Source organism: Vicugna pacos, chromosome 2, assembly GCF_048564905.1.
Source record: "Vicugna pacos chromosome 2, VicPac4, whole genome shotgun sequence".
Taxonomy (NCBI): domain Eukaryota; kingdom Metazoa; phylum Chordata; class Mammalia; order Artiodactyla; family Camelidae; genus Vicugna; species Vicugna pacos.
The window spans coordinates 24090128-24113095 of record NC_132988.1 but is presented as its reverse complement, the minus strand read 5'-3'; the positions used below and the strand labels follow the sequence as shown (position 1 = coordinate 24113095).

The window sequence follows — 22968 nt, the reverse complement described above, 5'->3', positions numbered from 1 at the left end:
ACAGCACCTCAGACCTACTCAAACAGATTCTGCATTTTAATAAGATCCTTGGCTGATTTCTATGCACATTAAAGTTTGAGACACGATGCTGCGAAGAGTAAGCTATTGTCTGAAACCCTAGCATAGTGGTCGAAACTCTAGCATAATGGTACTCAGACCCTATATGCTGTGAGATTTTGCTCCTCCAGGGAGTCTAGACAATTGGCATATGGTAACGATTACCATAGAAAGGGCCAGAGCTGAGATTCCATTTACTCAAGAATATAAGTAGAAGTGATATAAGAAAACTTCTCTATTTAGTTAAATTCATAGAAAGAAAAGAGTTTCCCTCTGGATCCAATGTTTTATACCAGTTATCTTCCTGTCCTTACCTATTTAAGCAGTATACTTATCATTAGGGAAGGAAATACTTCTCAGAAAAAGAGATCTAATTCTTTTTGAAGAGCTGTTCCTAAAGGCAAAAATATTTCCAGTGTCATTACATAGATGTGTATTTGTACATATGAATGTGCTTAGGAATCTCTGAGTGGGTGTTTTCCATCTGTCCGGTATACATACATGACATGTTTGCTTTCTGTTTTCTTCATGCCAATAGTCCTTCATCACTGAGTGCTGTGGGAAAGCACATCTTGAGTGCACTGTTTATTTATCCTTAACTATTTCTAGCTCAGGATAAAGAAAAGAAATTGAAGTGTGACAAAAAAATTATTGCCAATGCTTAAAGCTTTTGTGTTCATATTAAAATCTGTTTTATATATAATTCTTCTGGGTGCTTCTAATAAATATCTGATTTATCCAACCATTTTTCCCCCAACTAAAAGCATCCACTTTTTTTTTTCAAAGTACAGAGACTGGTGTCCACACTTAAGAATCATTTCTAAAAGTGTAAATGAGGACTAATGACTTAGCTGTATTAGCATCCACTTAAATAATGAAAAATCAAATCAATACCATTTTAGAATATATTAGATTACCTTAAAACTTTTTGGAAGAAGGTAGGTTAAGCTTAAATAAGTATCTATTGACTATTACCATCAAAAGTATACAAAAAAATTTACTGTTATTAAATACAGCCAGGTTAATTGCAACTTCAATGTCCAATTGCTTTTTTACGTAGAATTTGTGGGAAATTATTCACTTCACAGTTACTACCCACCAGTTGAACCATTTTTAAGAGGGGCAGTTGAGGCTTTGTAGTGCACAAGAGCAATGTTTCAAATTGAGGGATGCTTAATTTCACAAGGAAAAGAAAAGGTTCAAGGTTTTCTGTTAAATAGCACTTTTCGTCAAGAATAATTGAAATTTCATAAAATAAAGAAAATCAGTGATTAATAGATTTATAACATGGAGTAGATACCTAGCTATATAGCTGGTCTCTGGAAATGTTCTTCTCATTCCTTTACCAACCTACAAAAGAAATAGTTTGTACATATTTTTTACATAATAAATGTCTTAATGTATGTCACTTATACAGAAAATGTTTCAACTGGAACAAAACTGTAGAGAGTTGCTCAGCATTTATTGAAAATAATGCCTGTTTCCTATAAGGCACGTAGCAGGCTACCACTTGTGAAAACATGATGCCTCTTTATTATCATTTGGTATTTATTTTGAAATTGGATAAGTTAATTGTTGTAATAAATTAGCTAATGATAGTCAATAGTCTTTATCCACAGGAATTTAATTTCCAAAGAAGATTCTCATTTTAACAGTACAGCATTTTTTAAAATGCCTGCCTAAAAACAGTAGAACATTTTAGAAAATATCTATTCCAAAATGTAATTAAGAGGGCAAATTTAAGAGTTCACACTTAGAATGAGTTACTCATAAAAAATACTATCTAAAATAGCCATTATATGTCAAGGTCTTGAAACACAATAAAAATAAAGGTAATAGTTATTGACTACCACTATATGCCAAGTTCTTTATATATATATGTATTTCCTCATTTAATTTGTACTGTAATGTTTGTAATTGAAATGTTTATAATTGCTAGAAATAAGTGAGATACAAGTAATAGAACCGAGCCAAAGTGTCAACATGAAGGAGTTTATTTAAACAAAACGCAAGATACACAGAGATAGGACATTTTTGACACTGAATAAGTAAGCAGCTCAGTGATGCTACCATGTCCCATGTTTCTTCCATCCTTCTACTCCTTCTTCTTGAATGTGCTATCTTATCCTTCTTAACAGGGGCTCATTGACCTTCCCAAGATCTGTTACAAATCTAAGAAGTGTCTCCCTCCCTAGCTAAATGGAGAGTTACAACAAGGTGTTATTTCCTTTATAGAGTTTTTTCATCAAGAAAAAAATATATTCTAGGAGCCTTCTGTTGTTATCCCCTTAAATAAGCTCATTGGTTGGATTTGTGTCACATGATGATTCTTTACACTCTAGCAAGGAGAGGGGAGTTGTCATAATTGGTCTAGACTGATGAAGTTTTAGCCCTGGGTTCCAGGGAAAGCTCCTCTAGTTCATACAAAGTGTTAAGATATTGGGATTCAGTTAACAGAGTGGAGGAGAAAGTGGTTATTGAGTGGAGAGCAAGTATTGTCTGCCACATTAATCCTAGAACCATTTTATAATAAAGAAACTAAGCCTCACAAAGTTTAAGAACACTTTCACACAGCTAAATAAATAGTCAATATTGAGTTTGTGTATCTGTATTTGCCTCCAAAATCTACTTCTGATATAGTAATAACTACTTGTTTCTTAGATAGTAAATGAAAAAGAAATTCTTCCATCTTTGAAAACAGTGAAGCTGTGAGGAAGGATACCAGTACACATCAAAGTGAATTATCTCAGGAAAAAATGCTGCAATCGTGTAACAAAACAACAACAACAAAAAATCACTGTTTTGTCTTTTGGATGTTATCTTTGAAAATTATCAGTGCCACAGGTTAACTGAAATGATTCTTAGGCAGAGCTGGGAAAAAGGGAGGAGGTCAAGAAAGGTAGAGATAATATTCTGACTCTGTCCCAGGCATTGTGGTTTTTCTGAGCCCAGGCTCATCTACAAGGAAACACAACTCAATCAATTGTAGATTAAAAGATGCAAATAGAAAGTCTGGGAATCTGCAAAAAGGAGAGTAGACATTTAGATTCTTATTTATGTTATAATCAGAAACATTCCAGTTTTTGAGCAAAAGCCAATGAGGGGACTGACACAAGGGAGTAGCATAATGTGGTACAAGAGAGACTGACCTGAGATCAAAGGAACCCACTTCCCACTCAAGGGCTCTTTGATGTTGCATCATTGTTCATACCATCACCAGCCTTCCCAGTGGTAAGTCACTCTCCACAAATGTTTTCTTGTATAGAGGACAGAATCCTAAATTTAGGACGAAGACATAAAAGTGCACCTGGATATCCTGCTTACATTGAGTACTCAAGAGCATATTATTTATTTTGACAAACTTTTCTAGAAACTCTGCTTTCTGTTGTGAGGCTGAATGAAAGACACTAACATTCCTGGCAAAGGAAGAACATCATTTAAGGCAAGCAAATGTGCTTTATCTTTCTCAGCCAAAAGTATTGAATTTAACTGTCTAAATAAATAAAAACACTAAAAAACTTTCTTTAAATTTTAAGAAACATATGTACACATCATGTCCACACATCATTAAGTCTGCACAGAATGTCTGAATTTCTAACATTAATTTAATGAAATAATAAAATAAAATTCATTTTCTCCACAGCTCCCAGTACAAATTTTCTTAGACAAAATGACTCTGAATTTGCTTTAATGTGTTCTTCCAGTAATAGGAATATGAAAAAGCAAATCTCAACACCCACCCCCCATTTTTATCCAGGACAGTTTACCAAAGCATGATGAAATCATTTTAAAATAATTTTGCCAGATTGTGTTAAACTTATAGAAATCCCTGATTTGCCCCCCCCAAAAGTAAACATATTTGAGATTTTTCAGAAATATTCAGCAACTGCAAAATTTGCTGTGGTTCTTTCTGTTTTGCTGGAACTATACAGTGTTTGAAATTCAAAAGGTTTCTGCTAGCATTGGATTATGATTATTATGCAGGAGCAGATCCCAGAATAAACAGCTTGCTTGGCATTTACATATTGCTCCCACATGCTTCCATATCTGACTTCTCAGTAAGTCAGAAGCACAGATTTTATTATTAGGAAAAGAACAGAGCTTTTATTTACTATAGAGTCTTGGGTCTTTACAAACAGAATAATCTAGCACCAGAGGGCTTATGCAGTCCAAAATCTGCACTGATAATAGTGATACCAACTTACAAAGCATGTAAATATTTCTAACTCTCATCTGTATTGCTGATGCAAGATCATCAGAGGTTGTCTACAATGAATTCAGAAATTCTAGCCTAACTAATTGCTTTTATAATAATCAGGGTCAACCAGCAAAACCAAAAGTGAGAACTGAAGCAGCTTTTGTTTAACCCAGACAGAGATACTGAGCCTCTCTTCTAGGGCAGGATAAAGGCGACAAATCTACCACACCTGCAGTCGCCATTGAAACTAACCCTATTTTCCAGTATTAGAAATAGGTCCACTTTTTCCAACAAGGAATATGATACCAAGATTTCTAAAAAGTAGGTATCTACATCCTCAAAATTGAAAGTAATATACAATATAATTTCTTCCAGTTTCATAACATTTTACTGTCCTCACAGAGAGCCCTAAACTGCCCAGTGGAAAACACTGTCACACAAACCTCAACACCCAATATCTAAGGGTCTCTTCCAATTTTGCTTGCCTCCATTCTTATCACTCATTTTTCTAAGAATGACCATTCTGGACTCCATAGTCTTAGATATCTTAAAAAAAATAAACACACTGCCTCATCAGTAAGCAGGAACTCTAACTTGATAAAGACAGATCATTCACAGAGTATTTTGGCTAAGATGATTCAAAAGGGTTTTTACTTTTATTTAGAAATGAAAATTATCAATAAAAATTCTACATCCTACCCTTTTACTCTTTTGATTTTTCTGTAGGGACAAACATGGCCCTTTTTCTTCATGTCATTAAAAGCCATGTGGCCTTGTAAGTCTGCTGCAGGATAAACAGGAGTTGGGGGGGAGTGACAAGAGGAAAAGGCAGGTGTGGTTTATCAGAAGAATCTGCATCACATACTATGTACTGAACATGTAAGTCGTTAACTGCTTCGGGTGCAAATGTTTCCCTATAAAGAATCAGATGTTCCTTTTCCTTCCATTCCTCTACTCTGGTAAAAATCAGTGCCATAAAGTCACTGCAAAAGATAGCAAACAACTTTGTTATTTTAATGGGCACCTTTTTTTTTTTTTTAACAATAGGTCTAGCAGGTGGCATGTGGCTATGGCTGGGTCTCTCTCCATCTCCAGGGTGCCAAGATGTCCCTCAAAGTTTCTGTGGGAGGAACGGGTTGGTGGGATTTGGATTGTAAAGGCACGCGAGCATCTGCTGCCGCCCTGGTCTCATTACCATTCACACAATTAACTCCTGCGGCTCTCAGCGGCCAGGACCAGGGACTCAATTTTACTGCCTCTTTGACAATGCTCATTATCATTCATCTGAATTTACGAGTTCTCAGGCTTTCAACCCAGTGGAAAGTTTTCTCAGGAAAATAGATCACACACTGGAAAGCACTAGGAATGAGAGAGAAGGAGCACAAAATTGGCTAAGGACCCAAACCAAGACCTGAAGGAAACTGAGGTTCTGGAATGTGGACTTGTACTTAATTTCATAATAGCTGGCCCCATCTTTCAAGACAGTATCATATTTCAAGGGCCTGTGTCTGGTCTCCTAGTATTTTCCGTTAAGGCACTATAATCAGTTAACAGTTGTTTTTTTCAACTGTCTTCATTGATTCCAGCTCCAATTTTGCACCCTGTAGATGCTTTGGTCAAGACTAAATCTCTGTCTCCAAAAAAGGTTTTTGAGCAATTTTCAGTAGAGACTAAAATAGAGCATTTTGAAGTGCAAGGCAGAAGAGATTCATGAAAGATAAGACAAATTCAGGCAAGCTTGTGTTTCTAAAGCCTCAGTCAGTCTGATTAATCAGTGTTAAGTTGCATAGTTATCAGAAATGCTACCTCACAATTAAATCTGTCCTGTCTCTTTAACCACTTGTCTCATGATAAATATTCATAAACGGCAGTTATTAACAAGTTTATCTTGGGCCAGATTGAGGTGATAATATATGACTTTTTTTCTAGATTAAATAGCATCAGTCTGTCATGTATTGACATGTAGACTACAAAGAGGTTAAAAGAAAAAACCTCCTTCCTTGTTACTAAATAAATGATATAAAAACGACACCTTCTCTTAAGGATAAAACTTAATTTTGAAAAAGAAGCTTTTAAAACAATCTGGCTCGAATGGAGTAAAGCTTCTTTGTTTGAAACAACAAAAGAATGATTAGGCTGTTAAAAGCTGGGAAAGCTGTGTTATGGTGGTGAAAGCTATGAAGTTTTATTTGTACTTTTATGAAAAAATTAGGTTGTGAAAGAGAAAGCTTAGAAAACTAGTTTTCTGCAATAAATAAAACTTTACTGCTGTGACTATAGTTGAGGAGAAATTACAGTATTTGTGATATCACTATTGAAAAATTTTGCAGTTATTGGACTTTATATATTTTTACAAATGGGAAAGTCTCATTGATCCTGATTATATTGCTTTTCCTTTGAATTCCATAAGTCAAAACATATAATTTTATTCATATATATATATTTTTAATTTGGAATTAAGAACAGATGTTTTGCTTAAGATTATAAATTTATATTATAAATTTAAATTACCTAATTTTATATGCCATTCTATACTGCCCTCCAAAATGCACATTTTTACAAATAAAACCCTGGAGAAAAAGAAAAAATAAATCTTTGAGATATGATATAATTCAAACTCACCATCATGTGAATGGCGAAAAAAAACTTTAGATATTTTAATACTCACTGTTTATAATAATGCATGTTTGGGAGATGGGTAATATGTGGTGGAATTACAGCAAATGCGTTGCCCCCAGGCTGCTTAGACAAAATAAATGTATCTGAGTTCAATATAGCTTATCTTGATATAAGTGATAACACTCCATTAAGAAACTTTATGCACCTAGAATTTCTTGACAGCCTAGAATAAAATGCTTGAAGTTATTCCCATATGCTTGAGGTCTAATATAAACATCTCTGGTATATGCATGCCCATATAGGTTTTCACAGTAAGGCTGTAGAGCCAAATCCTGACTGCTCTTTAATTTGCAGAAGCGTGGTTGCAGATTGTTTTAAAAGTTGCATCCATGGGAATGACATTTATGTTACTTGTTTCTTGAATTCTGGTACCCATGTGAAATGCTGTTTGGTTCCCAACCTTTGTATCTCTCCTCTTTCTCATCCCAGTCCACTTGAACCCTACCCCTTGCACCCCCAGAGCTATGCTCCAGAATATCAGGAAACAATCTTGTCCTGAGTCAAGAAGGGTATGTGAACGATGGTGCTCACCAGTAACTGATGCTTCATTGAGTCTGCCCCACACCTGATACCTGGCTCTGATTAGACTTCTTCCTCATACCTGATGTATCATTCTCACCTACTGTCCTAACTGTAATAGTTGACCTTCAGACCCTCCTTGGTTTTACTGGTTTTATCCTCCTGCCATTCCAAGTCCAAGTTACTCGATCCTGCTCCAAACATTTTTGGCTGTTGCCCTTTTATCAGTTGGTGAAATTCTGTGATACTGACATTCCTTTGGGAATCTCCCCTGGAATCTCACTGTTTGAACCACCTACCCATGAGAGTACTGATGAGTCATGTTATGCTGCCAAGTGCTCATGGATTGATAGTTTGTGGTTTACTGCCAGACCCTCTGGTGTTCTGCCCACTACTTTGGATCTTCATTCACCGCTCTGGATGAGTCGCCTAGCATTTGTTCTGCTCCATGTAAGAGGTTTTGTTTACAGATTCTCTCCCCTCATGCCCTGTTCTAGCACATGTTTAACCCACCCTTGCTTGTCATGCTTGCCTATGTCTATAACATAAATAAGATTTTAGCAATATTTCTGCTTATTAGCTCATTGTAGAAAATGTGAACTTTGTGGAAACTGAGCACATGTCAACTAGTACTTAAATTCTGTTTAAAGTCTTGCACAAGTCTACAGTATGGAATATTGTTAAAAATAACAGAACACCAGCATATGTGTTTTAATAGAATTAGATCTTCAAAAGCAACAAATTGCATCTTACCTTTGTGAATCATGTTAGTGATGTTTCAGTTATCATTTTTTTATTGTAACTTAAATAATACAAACCTATAAGCCAGGATGTGTCAATTAAGTCAATTTCAGTAGTTGCTTAAATCATTATTATGCTAAAGGAAATAAGAATCAAGTATAATCATTATAGCAAACATATTTGCTATACTTTCTAAAATGGGTGTATGTATACATATAGATATGTGTGTATACATATATACTTTCATTATTTACTTACATTGATTAATGACTATTAAAGGAAATAAGACTCAGCCACATGCTAAAATATAATTAAAATAGTAGAGTGCATATTCTCTCCAGAGTTATAAATATGACAACATCCAAATGTTTACTAAAATGTTTTTTAAAAAGCATATGCTCCCGGGCACATGAGTTAAATCCCTGAGCAGCTACAATGCATAATGAAGCAGCTGGTATTACCTCTTAGAAATTAAAAATGTATTAATTTTAATATTTTCATTATGGGAATTGAAAGTAACCCGAATTTGCGACCTCTAACACACATACAGTTATGAACAAATGTTATCGTATTCTGCATATGTGAAAAAAATCACTTTCCTTATAAAAAATAAAATCTTACCATTCACGTAGGGAAAAAAAATCTATGTATGTCACTAACAAAATTGATGCACTGAATTTAGTTTTAGATGGAATATCTGCATTATACTCATGTTACTAATCAATGTTAAAATGTCATATTCACATTTTGCCTTTGAGTGCCCTTTGAAACCCATCGTGTTATTAAGATATTTTTGACTGTTTTGCCCTTACAAATGTCCCCTTAAATCATGGAATAAGGCTGTTAAGCAAATGTAAAATAAGTCAACCATGAATTGTATGGCATATGGGTAATTTCCATTAAGGAAGTTTGTATGTGGGTAAAAGTAAAACTCTATAAAATGGCATATAAGTGTCTAAACAGATTTGGAGGATAACTGTTAAGAATGCTACACTAGTCAGATTCCTTGGGTAAGCTGAATATTATTTCTAGCGTTTTATTTTGTATCTTGAACAGGTAGTTTAAATATTAGGCACTTAACTCTTTTTCAGAAAAAATCACAATATAGAGACATTTATATTATATTCTTCAAAAGAGTATTTTACCTTGGCTATTTTCAATTATAAATATAGATTAGTTAATGAGGCTTTTGATGAATGATTGTTTTATAGACTGATAACGTTGATTTGCAAAACTGTTTCTGCTCAGGGTCATAACAATCTCCCTTTTTAGCCAAAGGCTTACTTACTAAGTAGTGATTCTCAACTGTGAAGATATGAGCCTTAGAGAAAAGCATTTCTTTGTTTCCTCTTGGTTGGACACTGGAATCACTTGAAGAGCTTTACAAACTACCGTTGGCTGGATCTGACCTCTAGAGATTCTGACTTAATTGATCTGTCTTCCTAGGTAGTTTGAAAAGTTCCTCAGGTGATTATAATATGCAGTCAAGGTTTAGAATCAGTTCACTCAACTCTTTCTAAAACCAAGCAATTTGTGAAGAAGATTATGTCCACATTATGCATGAAATATTGAAACAAGCAAACTGACTTCTGATTTGATACTAAAATTGATGTTATGTATATCTTTTTTTCTTTTTCAGATTTGAGTACAGGCATGGAAGAGGAGCATAAAGAACACGGGTCACAGGGAGGAAATAGGAGGCGGACAGGCAGGAGCATCTGTGGAGAACAGGAAGGGAGAGTGAGCAGGTGAGTGATGGAGGGAGATGAGGACATGGTGAGTAAAAGCACTTCTGTCAGACTGTTTCTTTCTTACAGTCCTTTCTCTTCTAATGGATCATGTGCAAGTACACATTATGTATAAATGATTATATGTTGGAAGGAGAAAAAAAAACAGCATTAAACAATAGCTATTTGCTGCTCCATTAAAAAAAAAAAAAAAGACATTAAATTGAAAACCAGCCTGCCTTTGGTGTGATTCTTTAGAAATAATGAGTTGCCTCTTGACCAGTGAGAAGCCAGGACTCATCCATTCATATATTAATGTCACATATCTTTATGCAGCCATTCCACACAGGAAAATCAGATCCTTGATTCTGGCTTAAAAATCGCCTTCGCTCTCTGAAAAATGAGCTGTCAATTCAGAGGCAATCCTGAAGAGAAATGGTGATAGATGTGTTCCAATATATATGTTACGCTTTAAATAATTTACAGTGTTGTGAGGGGGAACCAATAAGAACTCTCTGAGGCAAATTGGGAAGCCATGTGGTCCTATCAAATATGAACTTAAGTGCAGTAGTTTTCAGAGGGAACTGGATTAGGCTGTGCTTGTAAGGGAAATGGGGTGTCTAGGCTAGGCCAGGTGAACAGGGATGGCAGATGGTAGAGTTTTAAAGAGTTAAGAACTTTCTTTTTTCCCATCACTATGGGGGAGTGCCTGGAAAACGATTTAGTACCTTAAACATGTGCCAAGTTACTTGAGTAATGTGAAATTGATGCCCCACTCTATAGCTGAAGTACTGAAATGATTAAACATTAATTTTTCTCTTAAATGGTGTATTATGGAGGACAATTGACTAAAAAGGGCAAGGAGCCAGTGTTTAAAAAATTTTTTAAATAGATGAACACAATGAAAGCAGAGGTATAATATCAGAGAATTAGAGGTAAGAGTCTGACTGGGGAAGATTGCTGATGGACTCCATGCCCACGGTGGTCTGGTTATCATGGGCTTTGCCACTAATCTGAGATTTGACCTTCAGCCAAATGGAATGTGATGAGACATTACCCTCTTTCTGTCCTAATTTCTTTCACCAGTATGTATTACAGTTATTTGGCTAGATTGATCAATCAGTCAATTGGTCAGTCAATTAAAATTATTTTCTCAGCACTTCATTTTCTGATCAATATTCATTTTTCCTTTTAAAATAATTACCTACCTTAAAATGATTATTATAAAATCAAATCACTGATGGCAGTGCTACAAAATAAATTATCTGGACAAAGCTATTTACTGCAGCACTATTTATAATCATAAAACAGATAAAAATAAAAATAGATTTAAAGTGGAAATAACTCAAATATCTATTAATAGTGTACCTATCATTTACATAAAATATGAAAATAATTCATACTGTGTAAGACTATGTAGCTGGCTGGGTACCCATTCTATGGAGAGACCAGCAGGACATGGAGAAAATTATGTAGACCATGTTGCAGGTTACCTAAAAAGTTTGGTTATCTATCCAAATGTGTATGAAAGTACTTGTTTATATTGCAAAACATCAAAAACTTATCAATGGAGGAGGGAGGGAGTAGGGTGTTTCTGAGAAAGTAAATTTCTTTGCATATATCCTAATTACATATTGAACTTTGAAATAATGAAAATAATTATAAAACAAGTAAATTTTAAAAATCAAAAATAACATGAAATGAACATACATGTTATTTTTTTAACTATATACTCATTCATAGGTATATTTCCTATATCTTGCAAATGAGAAGACCTAGAATCAATGACCAATAAGAATGATTTGCTTTTGTGCCCAAAGTGTGGTCTCTCAATACCATTTTTCATTGAAAGGACCTATGGTTCTTTGGAGAAATAGTTGCTTACAGGTCTGAGACAGGAAATGTGTAAGACGGGCCTGGATCATTTTGCCATAACAGAAAGGAAAAATACTGGCAAAGCCTAGATGGTTAATGTCTTTAAGACTCAGGAGCGAACTTGAAACTGTCAGCCAATATGGAATTATTTTTGCAACATTAAGGATAATAACTGCAGTATATTAAAATGCATCAAAATTGTTTAAATCCATGAGTTCATAATGATAGTTTAAAACCTTTTTATTGGTCACCTCTTAAAAATGCTAAAGAACTAAATATCTTGTAAATAGAGGGAAAAAACTGTGATTTATTTTGCCTTTTCTAAATAATCTCTACTTCTAGTTAACCAGAGTTGATATAGGGACGTTCCTTCTTTTAGGAACTCTTCTATCAGATAAAAGAAGAGGGATGTTAAAATCAGAATATAATCATTTTTCAATCTGTAATGAAATAGAGGATCTAGGCAATGATTATCAATGACTAATAATATCACAAAAGGACAACCAGAAACATTAGGTGCCTCCTGATGGAAATATACACCACCACTTAGAAAGCAGACTTTTCAAAATCACTTAAAAAATCTGATCAATTCTCTAGATTAATAAATTACAGGAAATACAGGGAAAGAAACTCATGCTAGAGACACTACTGGGATGCACTCAGCAAACCCTGAAACTCTACATAAAAATAACCTAGATCTTCAACAATTTCAGAAAAATTAAAGAGATGAAATGGTAAATTCTACATTAAAAGATATTTTAGTTAATCATAAAATATGTCCCTTCTTTTGTTCAGATTTTAAAGAAACAAAGTAAATTTGAAAAATAGAACAATTGGGAAAGTTTTATAATATTAAAGAATTATTTTTTAACATGTGACCATGGTATTGTGGTTATGTTTGATTAAAGAACCCCCATGAAAAAAAAATCAATTCAGTAAAAACTTTCACTTCAGCCCTTATAGTTTTTGTAAGAAGCCCCCTAAAAGATAATTTATACAAAAATAATTAAATGTATGGTAATAACTTTATATTTAAAAATACCTACTTGTACAATTAATAACATCAAAAATCACTAACTTATTTCAGATGTCACTTAAGCCTGTAGATTATTGTTGTTGTTTTAATCAATAAATCGATATGACTGTATCCAGTGCCAGTAATTCAGAAATAGTTCCAAGCAGTGTGGCTTTCTGGCAACTGTCCTTCCTGAATCTGACATACGAGTCTAAAAGTACTAGGAATTTATAATCTCTTATTGATTTATATACTAACAGGTAATCTCCAGGCTGTTGATTCTCATATTCATGTTTTGGTAGGTAGAAATACAAACATTTAATATTGTGTAATTAATACTTAGGAAATAGATCCCAGAGTAACTGAAATACAAGAGAGTGAAATGGTAAATGTTAGCTGAAGCACATTTATTGTCAGTTCAGCTCCTTCTCTATGTTTTTCATTTAATCACCCAAGTTCATGAGCTTATAAGACATCCATTTATATTTTTCCAGACATTTATATTTTTATAAGTGCCTAAATAAGTATGTTTATACATGTTGATATATGTATGTGTGTAAATGATTCTTTGGAAATTGTGTGTGTGTGTGTGTGTGTGTGTATGAGAGAAAGAGAGAGAGACAGACATCTCACAGTGATAAAGAGCACAAACTAAGGGGTTAGATTTTCCTGGATTTGATTCTCAGTTCTGGATCTAGCAATTACCAGTCATGCTGACTCGGCCAAATTACTGATACTCACTGATTCTCAATTCTCTCACCTTAAAATAGGGATAATAAAATCCCAACCTCATAGTCTTGCTCTGAGTAGTAAGAGATAATGAATTTGTAGACATAAACACTGTTTCCTGGTACTTCCTCCTCACTGAGCAAGTGATACTGCAGGTAAACTAGGATGAATTATTTCCATTGATATTTTAAAAATAAATTACTAGAGAATGCAATGTAGAAGGCGACTGAGAATGCATGGAAGAGAGGTTAAATTTTGAGGAGAATCTTCTTAATATTGCTCCTTGTTTTACTTGGATTATCTTTAACAAGCCTGAAAACTTCTATCCCAAAGCTCTAATGCTGTAAAGAAGAGTCTAGAAGTCTGTGAACACCTCCCCCAACACCAGAAGTAGTGTGCATAATGATCAGACTTGCTGTTCGGGTTTGTCATAAGCCAAAACCCTCAGATTAGTACTCATTCAAATATTTTCATAGGAAAGTACATGTTATGCAGCAAAGTATCTCTAAGAACACTGAGGGGTCAGTGTCTGGTCCCACAGCTTACATGTCATCAGATAAGATTTCTGGAACTGTAGAAGTTCTACTTACAAATGATCTCAAGATATTTTAAAATGGTATCAGCATTACTGTTATGATTTAATTTTCCCTCAACAAATTTGATTGATTACAATACAAATTCCAAACTTTATTTTAAGCAATCTCTGCAAATCTCAAGTCTTTCCTTCAAAAAACGTGTATATTAGACTAAAGCAGTGTTTCAGAAACTTTAGTCATTTATGTAACACCTATATAGTTTTGACCATATCGGAGTACCACCTGTGTTATTACTTACAAAACTGTATTTTCTTCAAACTGACTCAATATTTTCACTTAAACATTTTAAAAATGAAAAATTTATATTATTATTATAAATAGTGGTAGAAGAAACCAAATGGAAAACCAAATTGCCATTTATTAAAAAGATATGTAAACCTAATGAAAACAATACATTACTTTAAAATTTTAAAAATCTGATTACATCAGTGTTCCTCTGTCATGGACTTGCATAGTTATAAGACCTTGCATAGTCTGTAACTTAGTTACCTCTCTAGCTTCTTCTCTCATTATGCCACTCCTCACTCTCTTTTGCAGGAAAAAGTCATTAATTTCCATGTACTTTTTGTGATTCCTCATCACAGGGCCTTTGCATTTATCATGACTTCTACTGGGATATTATTTCCTCTTCTTTATGTCTAGTTAATGATTATATATTCTTTACAGCTTAATTGGAGCATTGCTTTTTCAAAGAAGTCTTTTCTGACCTCTGTGATCAGGTCAAATTGCCCTATTATAAGTTTTCCTAATTAGGTCTTGTGATTTTCCATTCACTTTTGTGACTATTTGACTAATTTCTCTTCTATTACTGTCTAACCTTCAAGGGGGCAGTGATTACAAATGGTTATGCATATTTTGTCTCTAGCAATTAATATCATGCCCAGCTCATGATAAATGCTGAAAATATTTTAAGTAAATGAATGAAAGAATAATGAAGTAAGAAGTAAATGAAGGGATTTTCACCATATTTTTAAAAACATAAGAAAGCAAATTTCTGTATATTTTTAGGATAACCACCTCCTTTACTACTCTTACTCGGCATTTTTCTCACTCCTAACCATGTTGGATGTGGATCTGATAACCAGCCAAGTGACAGTTAAATACGGCTTTTGAAATATTGCTAGTTTTCCAGAGAAAGGCCATGTTTGCTTTCTCACACGAGTGAGGGATTGTCAAGGTGATTTTGTTGTTCAAAATTTTGATTTTCAGAATTCTCGAGTCTATCAAATTCTTCGCGGCAGTGCCAGGCAACACTGGTGCACCATTGTTTTCAGATGAGGTCTCTGTTTTGACGTAATATATCTGTGTAGGTTGTACATTCAACAAACAAATCACATAATTATTGAAATAAAAATGGAAGTTCCTTCAAGGATTGTCTAAAATCATATCATATACTTCCATAATCATGAATACCAGACTGGTTTATGAATACCAGTTTCAAAGTCATATCACTTCACATTTATGAAGATTCTATGGTGTACAAGGCATTTTCACATATGTTATGTGTTTTGATCCTCTCATAAAGCAGAGTAGGTATCTACATCCCATTTAATGAATGTGAAGCCTCAGTGAAATGGCCAAAATCTTATTGATGTTTTGTGGTAGTTGTCTGGTTCCAAGAATCATACTACCTTTGAATTAGAAGGGACTGGCTACTAAGGTGGAGTAGATATTAATGAAAGTCAAGGAACTTTGAAGTTAGTATTGGGAGTAGCTCCACAGAGACATAAAATTGAGTATAGTAATGAAAGGAGTTTGGTTAGGATAGAATCAAAGGTAGAATGTACCAAAGATTTCAGTGAATGATGGGGAGGGATTGAAGTATTTATCGATAGAAACTAGTATAAAGTGAGACAATAAGATAACAATTTACCATATAATCAGAGGAAGTAAACCTGAAAGAACAATTCAGTGATTCAAAGAGAATATCAAGATTATCTCCTAATCAGATGTACGTGAGTCACAGCAAAATTAGGGTTCTAGACTCCAGGAATCTATAAAAGAATCAACGGTTTTAAGAGAGAGGCTAGTAGTGGTTATGGAAAGGAAGTTCGGGGACCATCCTATGAAATATCTGAGGCCATTTCCCTGTGAGATGGGAGGGGACTACAACAAAGAAAGTGGAAGAGAAAACACCTTCGGGCAGTCAGAAAGCACAGAAGAAGTGAAAGAGCTCCTGGCGGAGGAGGACGCCCGCAATATAAAGTGATGAGATGGAGAAAAAGCTGGTCTGGGAGACATGCCTTGTGGGGAGAAGAGGACAATTACTGAGTCAGTAGGAGTCTGTAGCTTTTGTAGAATACTCTTCAAATCTATAGAGAAAGAAAAGCCGAGAGATAACACATGAAGAAATACACAATTGGAAAGAAGACCTTTTGTGTCACGATGGCCATGAAAGTGACTAATGGGTGAGAACTTCTGTACTATTTTCTTTGCATTTTCACATCTGCTGAGATTCTGAAAGAAAGAAAATCAACAAAACGAAACTATGGCATGTTCAGTCTTGTATTTACATTCTGAATTCAAGGAATGAAAAAAAAAGTTGCTTAATGTTACATTTCCATGAATTTTTATTATGTTCTTCCATAAATGTCATTAGAAGATAGGAAAAAGTAATGGAATTCGATGAACTGTGCTTTCCCATACTGTTGTCTAAAGGAGGACGGGGGAAAAAAAGAAAAGGAATTTCTGGATGAAGACAGAAACAACTTGAGAGCTTGGTAAACAAGGATTGCTCAGATTAGATGCTCCTAATTTTACTCCTTTCCTCTCTTCATCAGGGAATGCATGGAAAGTGGATGGTTTGAAATAAACTAGGAACTCGGTTTGATTTCTGTCAATCGTGTGCCTTACTCTGTACGAGGCTTGCACTAGTTTTTTGGAGACACAAAATAAACAAGGCTTCATAGACATTGACTACAGTAGGTGAGATGTGATGTACTTAAGAGAGCAGCACAAAACACAAGTGTTGAATAGGGCCTTGCTGGGACATGAAGCTGTAGGAGAACAGGGGTTTAATTCTCAGGGATGTCACAGACTAATGGATGAGACCATCTGTAAACTGGACCCCAAGCATTGTGTAAATTTTGTACAGGTGGAGATAGAGCAAAAGAAAATCCTCAGAAGCCCAGGAATATTAAGATGGAGGGCAAGTTCCAGGAAAGGTGCCTTTTTTGGGGGATAAAAATGACCATTTAGACCAAAAAGAAAATAGGGAAAGTCTTAAACACTTCTAAAGGCACTGTTCAAAGGCATTTGTATTACATTGGTTACAAACTCCTTTGCTGATCCAGTGAAAGCTTTTGCTTCTCCTGCACACATGCACTTCAGCAACAGACTGTTTAAGGGTTTCACAGAGGGCCTTTAACCGTCTATAAGTTCTGAATGTAGGGAATGGGAATTAAAGGAAAACACAGAAGTCAGATGATAAAGTGCAAGCCATTTCTTTGTTCCATGTGAATTTCATCACTACCCAACTAGAATTCTAGATACAACACAGACTTAAAATCCTGATGATACTTCTTAAATGTGGAAGGATTAAAGCCCTTCTCTGAAGAAGGCTACACAAATCCAGGGGTAGATGCCTTCAAGAAGTAAACATCACCTCTCTGAGCAAATATGCCTGATTGTGTGTATGCAGGTATAGCCCCCTGAGAAGTGTACAGCATGAATTGAAAAGAGTATAATTATTTTGAAAGCCAAGAAAAATGACTGGGTTTTGTTCTCCCCATGTTATTTGCATGGACAGATTTTTATCACACAGACATTTCTTGAATTAGAAAACAGCTTTCCCAGATTTTACCCTTTGAAAATGACAATATCTAATCTCTTTGCTTTCATGAGCCAGCCCTGCATTGCTAAACATCTCAGAAGGGGAATCATAAACTATTTTTCACAGATCTTCCATAATAGATGAGATATGAAATGAATTTCATGGAAGTTGAGCACCCTGGAGGTTATTAGTTTGCCTTAATATATAACAGTATTCTGACATATCATTAGCATTATTTTCTTGTGCAGCCAACCTAAAACATTTGAAAAATTTATCGATTTTATCATGTATGGATCTTAATAAAGAATATGTGTGCTTTTCTTAAAACCATTAAGCTATAGACATATTTTATTTTAATGTATACATACATGCACTGAATGTTTACTACATCAACTTAAAAGTATATTGGGAAAATAATTAACCAATATTTAGTTAAAACAAGATACAGTTTTCTTAGGGAAATGTATATTCAATTAAGTCACTAAATTACTGACATAAAAATGTTTAATAATATACACATGTTTAAAACATGTGTAGAACTTTAAAGTCAAAATATAATAATAGTTAGTGATCATTTTCAAAGCATTACGCTTGTGGTGCCACTATGTATTTTTTAATATTAGTGTGCATACATGTATTTTTTCTGCCCCCAGTTCTATGAGAGAACTGCATGTATGTATGTGTTTATATATGTATATATAAAATATGTGTTTATATATATATATATATATATATATATAATACACACACACAATCTTTCAAAGATTCAGTCTTGAAATTCTCTTAAGTAATTTTCAAGGAAGCTTCAGAATCAGTTTTAAAATTTAAGATACTGTCTTTTGTTGATAATTTTCTCCCCAAAGACTCTAGAAACCAGTGTTAAAATGTTAATGAAACACAAATGTATATGTTTGTTTAAACTAATAAAACTGTACACTTGAAAGGATGAAAGTCATGTTAAGTGACTCAATAAATCTGACTTCAAAATACTGTGCATAAGAAAAGGGACAATGTAAAAATTTTAATGTACTTCATTAAAAAAATAGATAGTAGTATTGTTCACAACTGTCAGTATAACCATGAACTAAAGACCCTTTTGTCAATTAAAAAGCATTTCTCTTAGAGAGTACCACAATTAGAAAAAAAACCCTTAAAATTCCCCACTGATCAATAATATTTTTCTTTTAAAAAATGTTAACTTAGCATTAATTTCACTATTAAGAAAGAAATCCTCCAGCACATTAAAAATTAAACAAATACCTCCTCTTAGGCTTCTGGTAGGAGATGTCAAAGATTTTTCTTGATATATGTACGACATTTTCTTGTTTTTATCATTTAAAAGATCCATGGTTATTTGTCTATTTAGCTAGCAGATGGGAAGTGACTTTGTGATGTTCTATATTCATCACAGAGTCACTGCTCCTTCCTATTTTCCTTCCATTTCAGAGGAAACCAAAAGAAAAATAACTTCCATTATACTGGCGCTAGTTTCATTACTGTGCTATTGTCAGAATCCTTTACACTAATTCTTGATATGAGTCCGAGCACCGGGTAGTCACTAAAATGAAACACACAGCTTTATTGTACTGTATCCCATGGTCTGGTTGTGTGATTCTGTGCTTTTACTCCAGCAAACTGACTACACACAATTCCAGTATTTGCTGACCCAGTCTTCCCCCTCTGTGTTTAATTGTGTGTCTTCTCTCCTAATCTCTTACTGCTCCTGCTGCTACCCACTTTTCTTCCAGTTTTAGATAAGGCTTTATTCTCTCATTACAGCAAAACTAAGACCAAAGAACCCGATGCTCCATAATGGGTCCAAGGAATATTACTTCTTTCAAAAGGAAGATAATGAATTCTCTCCTCTTTCCTATGTCATTAAAAGGAGGTGCTTGATCCAGTGTGAGGTGTTCACAGACTTTCTCCATTTTCCTCTCCAAAGGTAGAGAGAGTAAGAGAGAGCTAATTACCAGTATTTGAATTATTAAATATTCAGTTCCCCTGCTCACCTAGGAATAGCATCCCAATTCAAAAACAGATGAGAGAGCCTGAGTTTCTCTATCCTGGGCGATTCTTGCCTTTAGTCCCAGGACCTAGCTCTCCCACAGCTTTCTTCTCCCCAGTGCAAAGCATAACCTGTCTCACCTGTAAGTGAGGAAGGTCCTATCCCTTTCCAAAAACCATCTCCTGGAACATTGTTGTTACTTAGGCAAATCCATACCGTCTATTCAAAGGAAGAAGGACTCCCCGTAGTGAACATAAGGAAATTCTCCAAAGCAGGAGCCTGTGTTAGAGTTTGCCCTTGTTGTTTTTCACCTGTTGCATCATTCTTTTTAAGGGCCCTGTATTTTAAGGGCCCTGTGTCAGTTGACACTACATTAACTGGAGGTAACTTTTATACAAATCCCAGAACAAGGGTACCATTTAATGGTATTCTTTTTGCTTCTTTTTCATAAAAAGACTTCTTTTTACATTGTTAATAAATATGTTATTAAATCACAGCAGACTCTGTTTAGTTATTCTTAAAATAACATACCTAGTAGCTACAATTTGGATTCATTCATATGAGGAGATATATTTGGGATATGTAGTCTCACAGTGCAATAAATTGAAATACACTAGTTTCTCATTAGCTGATCTCCCACTTCCACGTAAAGATAACACTTATGGAAATATATTAAAACTTCCTCTAGTAACTTTACACATATCATATGACTGGTTCCTCACCAAGACTTTATTAATGCCCATTTTAATGTTCAAGAGGATGAGGTAGAATTCTTCTTAAGTAGCTTGCTTAAAGACAAGCAGATAGTAAAAGGTTGTACTTAGATTTGCACCTAGACATTCTGGCTCCAGAGCTCATGCTCTTAACGGTGCCTCTGTTCATCAGTTTAGCAGATGTCCATTTTAATTGAGGCTCTTCCCCCTTTCTGTCAGACACCTGAGTGGATTGTTATGACTCACAGATTTAGTGGAGTCAGTCGACTCTTGCTCCCAATCCCATTGTCCTCCTGCTAGTCCATGATGTTTGAAATAGATGGATGCCACCAAAAGATGTCCTGCCAAAATGTAAGGGTGGAGAAGAATTTTCAGTTACTGGATGGCAAAAACAACAACAACAACAACAACAAGCCACTGCAGAATGGAAATAAGATTTTGAATTATTAAATTTTTCAAATTCCTAATCAGAAGCATGTATATCAGTAAGATTTAATATGGGCTTTCTGAATTTTTTATCCCTCATTCCTGAAAGAGAGCTCATTGATCTTTCACCTGCTTGTCATCACATACTTCAAAAATTATATATAAGAACTGTGAGTTTGCAAAATACTTGGATTTTAAAACTTGTTTCCTCCCTCCATATTACAGCTTCTAAAAAGCAGTATCATATTTCCAAAGGTGAGTGACATCAAAAAGCAGTTATTTATAGAGGACATCCTTCATGCCATTCTTATAGATTACAGTTTCTAGAGAAAGTAAAAACTCTAATCTATTGTGGTTTAGGAAACTATTTTCTCTATATTCCTGAATCTTTTTATCTCACCCCTTAGCATATCCTTATAATATTGTTGTTTTATGCACCACCTCTTCCATCATTAACAGAATATGTACCTCTTAATTATTTTAACCCTGGAGTTCTTAACCTCAGCACTATTGACATATTGAGCAGGACAGTTCTTTGTTGTAGGAGGCTGTCCTGAGTGTTGTACAATGTTTAGCAGTATCCCTGGCCTCCACGCACTAGATGCTAAAGGCAACCCTTCCCTTCCTAACCTTCATTGCGACAACTAAATCTGTCTTGACATATTGCTGAATATCCCCTGGGGGACCCCTCCATGCCCCTGTCCCACCCAGGTTGTTAACTTCTGTCTTAAAGCATGAAAAAACTTTCTAAGCTTCCTAAATGGATACAGGATCATCTACATAGTTCTCAGCTTTAAATTTTACTGTAAGGAAAATTCAACGTGTTAAGATACACAGGCAACAAGAGGCAATTACATTATCTGTCGTGGTCTTTGGATTCAGACTCTGCCTCTAGTACTTGGTGATTCTCTAACCACAGTCCCTTCATCTGTAAAGCTGATACAATGGCCTCGTATGATGGTTTTCTTTCGGTCCTCCAGGTTTTCTCTGCCCTTGTCTTCCCTGCCCAGGAAACTGGTTTCCCAGGACTGATCCCATTCTGAGATTCTGTGATCTTAATAGACAATTTGCCTGAAAGTATAAAGCTTGTATATGGAAGCTGTGGAGCACTGTCTGAAATCAAACCAATACTCACAACACTAGTGAAATACTAACTTCCTACTTTAACAATTCTACTAATTAGGAGAGTTTTATAACCTTTATTTACTGTTTTCTCTGCCTCTAGAAATATACTTAGTCCTGCCTATGCTTTCTATTAACTTTCAAAAATGTGCACAAAGATTATCATCATCCCCCTTTACCAGATGAAGAAACGCAAGCTATTCTACTCCTTGACCATCCTTCCCTCAATCTCTGCTTGACTGGCTTCCTCCCAACAGTGGGATCTCATCATAGTATTATTACCTCACCTGAGAGGACTTTTGTGGTCACCGTGTTACCTAAAGGCAATTCCCTCTGCTCCTTCTTTATATCCTGTATAGCACTTATCTGTGATTTCTAATTATTTTATCTGTATATTCGTTTACTTGGCAAATGTCTTCCTCTTCACTAGGATTTCAAAGCAGAGGTTAACTCTTGTTTAACTTTACCTCTCCAACGCTTAGCATGTCAACGGATATCAACGTATGTTTAATAAATGTTAAATGAATGAATGAATAGAGTCACAAGTCTAAGAAATGATAGAGTGAGGAATTGAACTCAGACACTTCTGAATAAAGCAAAACTTGAAACCACTCTGGCTATTTCTTTTTGTAATCCAGAAGAATCTCTGCTCCTGAGAATACAGGTGCAGTCAGGGGATACAAGCTTCTCCCCTCTGATCTTAGCACCTGAGTTTCATCCTTGCTCTTTCTCTTGCTATGGACCTCTCCTTCTCCCAGCATCCTCAATCACTGGTCAGTTTCATTGTACCATTT

General features: G+C 34.9%; 1 long non-coding RNA gene across 1 annotated transcript in view; it reads left to right on the top strand.

Moving 5' to 3' along the window:
- Window positions 1-22968, top strand: part of LOC140685612 (uncharacterized) — a 63214-nt gene that overhangs the window by 12600 nt on the left and 27646 nt on the right. The window contains exon 2 of the long non-coding RNA XR_012058863.1: window positions 9834-9942. This is a non-coding gene — a long non-coding RNA (uncharacterized lncRNA). The remainder of the gene's footprint in view (window positions 1-9833; window positions 9943-22968) is intronic.